Source organism: Lontra canadensis, unplaced genomic scaffold (assembly GCF_010015895.1).
Source record: "Lontra canadensis isolate GAN:19392208 unplaced genomic scaffold, GSC_riverotter_1.0 scaffold258, whole genome shotgun sequence".
Taxonomy (NCBI): Eukaryota; Metazoa; Chordata; class Mammalia; order Carnivora; family Mustelidae; genus Lontra; species Lontra canadensis.
Window position 1 is genome coordinate 45,906 of NW_022631252.1, and position 6,889 is coordinate 52,794.

Below are 6,889 nucleotides of genomic sequence, written 5' to 3' on the forward strand. Positions count from 1 at the left end.
TTAATATATAGTATGTGTCATGTATCAAATATATTAGTACTACAGAATAGAAGAGATGAGTACAGTAGGTCCTCACCCATCGATCAGACATAGATGCTTCACATCCGGTGTTTTCCGGTATGGTGCTGGGCCCAGAAGGTGGACTGGAGCTAGCCCTTGTCCTCGTGTAGTTGATGCCATCCAGCTAAGTTGTGTGATGCTGATATCGAGTGCGTGAGGTCAGAGAAGGGAAAGAAGCCAAAGCACACAGAGGTTGCCTAAAGGGAGAGAGGGCACGTTAGTGGGCCTTGGGGGGGCACTTGCAAAAGCAAAGGGGAGAGAGGAGTCCTTCTAGGCGTGAGAGGACAGGCAGGGGGCAGGAGGGCCGACATCTTTGGTCAGGAGAAGGGAGGGGAGAGCAGAGGGGTACGCCAGGCAAGTTGAACGAAGCCCAGTGAAGGCAAGCTTTGAACTCCTTCCCAGAGGCATAAACACTGCAGGCGGTAGGCAGTGAGGAGCCGTGGCTGGCTCCCGAGTGAGGGACAGAAGCCATATTTTCAGGTTACTCTGCCAAAATAACAGTAGGTCCTGGATCCCCTTTCCTTTTACCCAGGGGGCCCAGAGAGGCCAAAACACAGCCGGGGCCCCAGCCCTGCCATGGATTACAGTAGCAGCAGCACGGGGCAATTTTGGAAACCCTATTCTCATCCCCAAAGGGAATACTCTTAGAAAATCATGGTATGTCTGGTTAAAGATGGAGGATTGCATCCTCTGCTTCCTTCCAAAACTTCATGAAAATGCTAGTTGAGGGATTTTTAAAAGGCATTTGCCTGCAAGTCTAAAGAGAACAGGAAAGGAGAAAAGAGCCAGGAGCTTGGAAGCTGGAAAGCGGAGGGTTGTTTGGTGACTGACTTACAGCAGGACTGAGAAAGCCCAACCCTCAGGTGGCAAGGGGAAAGGCTGAGAAACTACCAGAACTTCACTCCCCTCCAAAGACCGAGAAGGGGCCATGCCAGGTGCTTCTGCAAGTGGAGGCGAAACAGATCAATTGAAAGTCCTTTCTAGAAGCAGTCAGATATTCGGGTGCCTTCCCCTGCTCTGTACACCTAAGTGACTGTCCCTTTACCGCCCCCACTGCAGGCAGAAGACTGGACCTTTATTATCTGCACAGGGTTCAATGAAAAGGTCTTTGTCTTTTATTTTTTTATTTTAAATATTTTTTTGTTTATTTAAGACACAGAAAGAAAGAGAGTGCGGAAGAACAAGCATGAGCAGGGGGTAGGGGCAGAGAGCCCGCTGAGCAGGAAGCCCAATGCGGGTCTAGATCCCAGGACACTGAGATCATGACCTGAACCAAAGGCAGATGCTTCACTGACTGAGCCCCCCAGGCACCCCTAGGTATAAGTTTTGTTATGAATATCATGGCCCTGGCCAAGCTCTCCTGGTCATGCAACTCCTAGAAACTTGACATTCAGGCTCAGACACCCTCTAGGAAGGAGACTGAATACTGCCACCAGAGATTTCCCACTTACATAGCCTTGCCAGATCACCACACAGCAGTAGTTCTCAAGCTTTAATCTGCACCAGAATCCCCTGGAGGGTTTGTTAAAATGCACACAGCCAGAGTTTTGAATCCAATAAATTTAGAGTGGGACCCAAAAATGTGCATTACTTACAAGTTCCTAGGTGATGCTGCCACTGCTGGCCCAAGTACGGGGACCATACTTGGAATACTGGTGCTCTAGAGTGAAGTCTGCTGGGATGCCTGGGGGGCTCAGTCGTTAAGCATCTGCCTTCAGCTCAGGTCATGATCCCAGGGCCCTGGGATCGAGTCTTGCATTAGGCTCCTTGCTCTTCAGGGAGCCTGATTCTCCCTCTCCTTCTGCCTGCTGCTCCCCCTGCTTGTGCTCTCTAACAAATAAATAACATCTTTTTAAAAATTAAAAAAAAAATTTTATGTATTTATTTGAGAGAGAGAGAGAGAGAGAGAGCATGAGTGGGGGCGGGGAGGGCAAAGGGAGAGGGAAAAGCAACAGACTCCCCGCTGAGCAGGGAGCCTGAGGACCCCGGGATCATGACCTGAGCCAAAGGCAGACGCTTCACCGACTGAGCCACCCAGGCATCCTAAGACCCTAAAGGCTTCTAAAGAGAAAGTACATATTATACACAAGGATTGAGAGTCAGAGTGGCCCTAGACTTCTCCATAGCAACCCTGCAATTTGGGAGAAAAGAGAAAAATGCTTTTCAAAATTATCAGGGGGAAATGATCCAACTTGGAATTCTATATCCAGCCAAACTATCAGTTAAGTGTAAGCCTAGAAAAGTACTTCTCTGACATGCAGGGTCTCAAAACGTTGCTGTCCTTGCATCCTTCCTCAGAAAGCTGCTGGGGGAGATGAGGCACCAAAATGTTGGAAAAAGTCATGAAAAAGCATGTGTGGGATCCAGGGAACCAGGGGTGCCACCCAAGATGGAGGCAGAGAAATTCTCCAAAATGAGAGAAGGAGACCACAGGGAGATAGCTGAGCCCTAATCCCAAAGAATGACCACTCTAGGCACTGCTCAGAAGCCTCCTGCTAAGCTGTGGCCAACAAGAGGGTCATGAGGTGCTTGGACACAGTGAGAAATTTAGTAAATCGGGAGAGGTTGGGCTGCAGCGACCTGTGTAAACTGAGGCAGCCAGAACATGGTAAGACAGCTCAGTGACTACAGCCTGGCCTGAATTCTGATTTTCCGTGCAAAGATGAAAAGGCCCAGCTCCCACCTCTGCCTTCCTCCACCAGCAGCCACATCCCCAGGCGCATTTGGAAAGGCAAAAATATCTAGGCCAATTTTATCATACTAAAAAGGGAAAAGAATCATCAAAGTTCAAACTCCCCATCATCAAATGATCTCAGAGTCTCCCCAGTGTGAAATTCCAAATGTCTGGGTCCAGGCACTGTCATGGGTAGATTGGCAATGGTCATTGTTTTACGGAAGGAGAACTCGCTAGGGTATAATTAGATGACACAGATTCCTTTTTCATTTTTTATAGGGAATATCTTGCCGTTACATCGGAGTATGGCATGATATGTTTATGGCCAGGGATTTTTCACCTGGATGGCATCTCTTTTGGGGGTTTATTTAAAGTCAAAATGAGGGGCGCTTGGGTGGCTCAGTCGGTGAAGCATCTGCCTTCAGCTCAGGTCAGGATCCCGGAGTCCTGGGATCAAGCCCCACATCAGGCTCCCTGCTCAGTGGGGAGCCTGCTTCTTCCTCTGCCTCTGTGTGCTCTCTCTTTCTCAAAGAAATAAATATAATCTTTAAAAAAAAAAAAAAGTCCAAATGACACCAACGTGGAGAGCAAGTGGTTCAGCTGTTCTCTTCCCTGCCCCACCCCCAGATCTGCCACGCAGGTTAACGACTGTCACTTAAACATTTCTCTTCGATGCAATTGGCTGCCTTTAGTCATTTACATGAAGTACCATGGTCCCAGTCTACCATTTTCATCATACAAAATGTAGGAGTAATCAGGATGGGAAAGCATCTCAATAGGTTGAAATAAATAATGAGCCTTATCTGGGCACCACCACCCCCCAAAAAAACTACACCAAAAAAAAAAAATCCATTCCACAACCCCATGATTTAATCAAGAGTCTTCTCAAGGAGGACAAGTCTCTCTGGGCCCAGGGCTGCTGCTGTCGCTCAACTACCGGCCAACCAGCCATGATGGATGTCTGCCCCAACACCCACTGTGAGCTTCTCTGGAATCTGGCAGACCCTCTCCAATCTCCCTACCCTACCCCCCACACATCTGCAACCAGACTAGGGGTCAATTCCAGGCTGAGCCCCCAGCCCCTCGTGTCCCCTACGCTCTATCCACCTTCATAGGTAGCCTTCCTTCAGCAGCCTAGGACCTCTCACTGCCAGTCTCCCCTTGGCTCGTGTGCCAGCGGAGGGTAGAAAATGTAGCTAATTCATCTTTGGATCCAAGCACCCCGCAGAATCTTGCACAAAGCCGTGCTTAATAAATAGTTGTTGAGTGAACGAATAAATGAAGGAATGAACAAAACAAACGCGGGGAGACTTATGACTTTGGGGCTTCGGGAAATGCCTCATGAATGGACTGACGTCATGTGACTGCCCGAAAATGCTAACACCAAAGGCTTATGCTGTTGAGCAGTGGTCTTCGGCGCTCCCACTGTGGTGCATTGACAACTTTAGTCTCTCTCTTATTTCTTCAGGATAAAAAAGTATACGTCAAAGTCCCCATGTCAATATTAAGGGAGATTACTTTCTTTTTTAATTCGCAGATTCAAGCCAATGTGGCTAGTCTCTGCGTTTCCTTCGCAGATTCCTGCTGGCGGGTGCCCTTCCCTGGCCAGTGCCACCGTGAACGCTGGTCACCCATGGCCCCTGCGAGACCAGGAGAAAAGCAAGAAGCTGGCCTCCCCCTCCAACGTCAGCAGATTGTGACGCACGGCAGCTTACAGGTGCGTAGTGACGTGGATTTACTGATCATATGACCTAGTTTTAACTTAACTCCCAAATGAGCCACAGGGCTTAAAAAGATTCCTGCAAAGAAACCATGTGTTAAAAATAATACCAATAATACAAGCACGCCCAGGCAAGATGGAGGCAGAGCAGATGTTTCTTCTAGCACGAGCTCTTTGGCAGCCACATCATGACGCCAAAGCAACCATAATCTAATCAGATCTGAGATGAAGTCGGCCCTCAAATTGAAAATATCAAGAGACAATTTGAAACACGAGTTTCCAATCACTGCCGTTTTAATGACAAGCCTGGCCTTGAGTGTAGCATCGTATATGGGGACTCTCTGACGAACAGCAGAAACCGCCAGAACAGAGGTCCTTAAACACAAATAAATGTGTCAGATTGCGAAGGAAACCAACAGCATTTAAATCATTATCGAGTTATTAAAACAGATTTGTGATATAGATATTTACGCACTTCTTTAGTAAATCATTAAGCGACAAGTTCCTGTGGCAGATCTAATAACTATCATCACTGCATAGCACTGGTGATCAGAAGTGATACTTCAAGATCTCCGCAACAATGGGAAAGTGATTTTAATTGGTGACAGCCACAGGTACCGGGAATACTACTGAGGTTTCTTGCTTACGATCATAATGGAAGGAAATGCTAAATTTCAGTTAGGAGCGAGTGAAAATGAAGATATCATGTCTTCCTGCATCAAATTCACAGACCCTGTGAATTTTATCCTTGAATCTCAGTGGAAGAGCCTTGGTCCAGAAAAAAGTAAAGGCTCTTGGTCCCACGTCTCACAATCTCACTACCAGGTGTCCTGTTCAAAATCATCAACAAACAAACAAACAAAAAAACAAAACAACTCATAGAAATTGCACATAAAAGCATTTATTACAGAGTGCCCAGGTGGCTCAGTAAGTTAAGCGACTGCCTTCCGCTCAGGTCATGATCCCTGGGTCGTCCTGGGCTTGAGCTCTATATGGAGCCCTGCATGGAGCCCCCTGGCAGGCTCCTCGCTTGACCCTCTCCCTCTGCCCTAGCCTCACTTGTGCTCTCTCTTTCTCAAATAAATAAATAAAATCTTTAAAAAATAAAAACAGCAAAGACACATATATCTATACGGAAGCACTTTCTTATGGACTGAATTGGGTGCCCCCAAGTTCATAGGTTGAAACCCGAACCCCCAGTGCAACTGTACTTAGAGATAGGGCTTTACAGAGATAATTAAGGTCAAATGAGGCCACAAGGGTGAGCCCCTAATCCGAGAGGACTGGTGTCCTTACGAGAAGAGGAAGAGACATCAGAGAGCTCTTTCTCCACCCACAGAGGGGAATGACTGTGTGGGACACAAGAGTGAGAGTGGCCATATATAAATCAGAAAGAGGGGCCTCAGCAGGAATGGAATTTGCCAGCAGCTTGATTTTGGACTTCCAGCCTCCAGAGCTGTGAGAAATTAAATTTCTGTTGTTTCAGCCACCCAATCTGTGGTATTCTGTTACAGCAGCCCGAGCTGACTTGGGACACCAATGGATGGGCTTCTGACTATTTCAATGACAGCAGAAGTGACACTCTCTGACTTCCAAAGCCATGCGGATCCTGTCTCACTTGGGGTAGGGGGTAAGGGGAAGCATTTGCTCTTAGAGTCTGGGTCATCCTGTAAAAAGGCTTGCGTTATAGGTTAAATTGTGTCCCCTAAAGGATATGTTGAAGTCCTAATTCCTGTGACCTCAGAATGTGAACTTATTTGGAAGTAGAGTCCTTGAAACTAAGGCTAACTAAGTTAAGATGAGGTTATATGGTGTAGGGTGGGCCCAAATCGAATCTGACTGGTGTCCTTATAAGAAGAAGGAAATTTTGGACACAGACCCACAGGGAGAAAGGAAAACACATGTGAAGACACAGGGAGAATGCCACACAAAGACAAAAGAAGAGGTTGGAATGATGCTTCTAGAAGCCAAGCAATGCCTGGGGCCCCCAGAAGCCAGAAGAGACAAGGAAGGACCCGCCCCTCGAGGCTCCAGAGGGAGCATGGGCCGGCGGACACCTTGATCTCAGCCATCTGGCCTCGACAACTGTGAGACAGTACCTTTCTGTTATTTTAAGCCACCCAGTTTGTGGCACTTTGTATGACAGCTCCGGGAAATCCATACGTCCTTCCAGCCTGAGACTGCCACCTTGGTAGTCCATGAACACTTCCAGCCGAACCTGGCCTTCTATGCTCCGGGCCCAGGTGGCCGCCATGCCAGGGAGGACACCATCTTGGAAGTGGATCCTCCAGCCCCAGCTGTGTGACTCTTCCCAGCTGAGGTCCCAGATATCATGGAGTAGGCGCAAGCTGTCCCCTCCAGGCCCTTGCCAGATTCCCACCTGGCAGAGTCTATGCGCTGGTATTCTGGTTAGTTTATGCCTCTGTGTTTTGGGG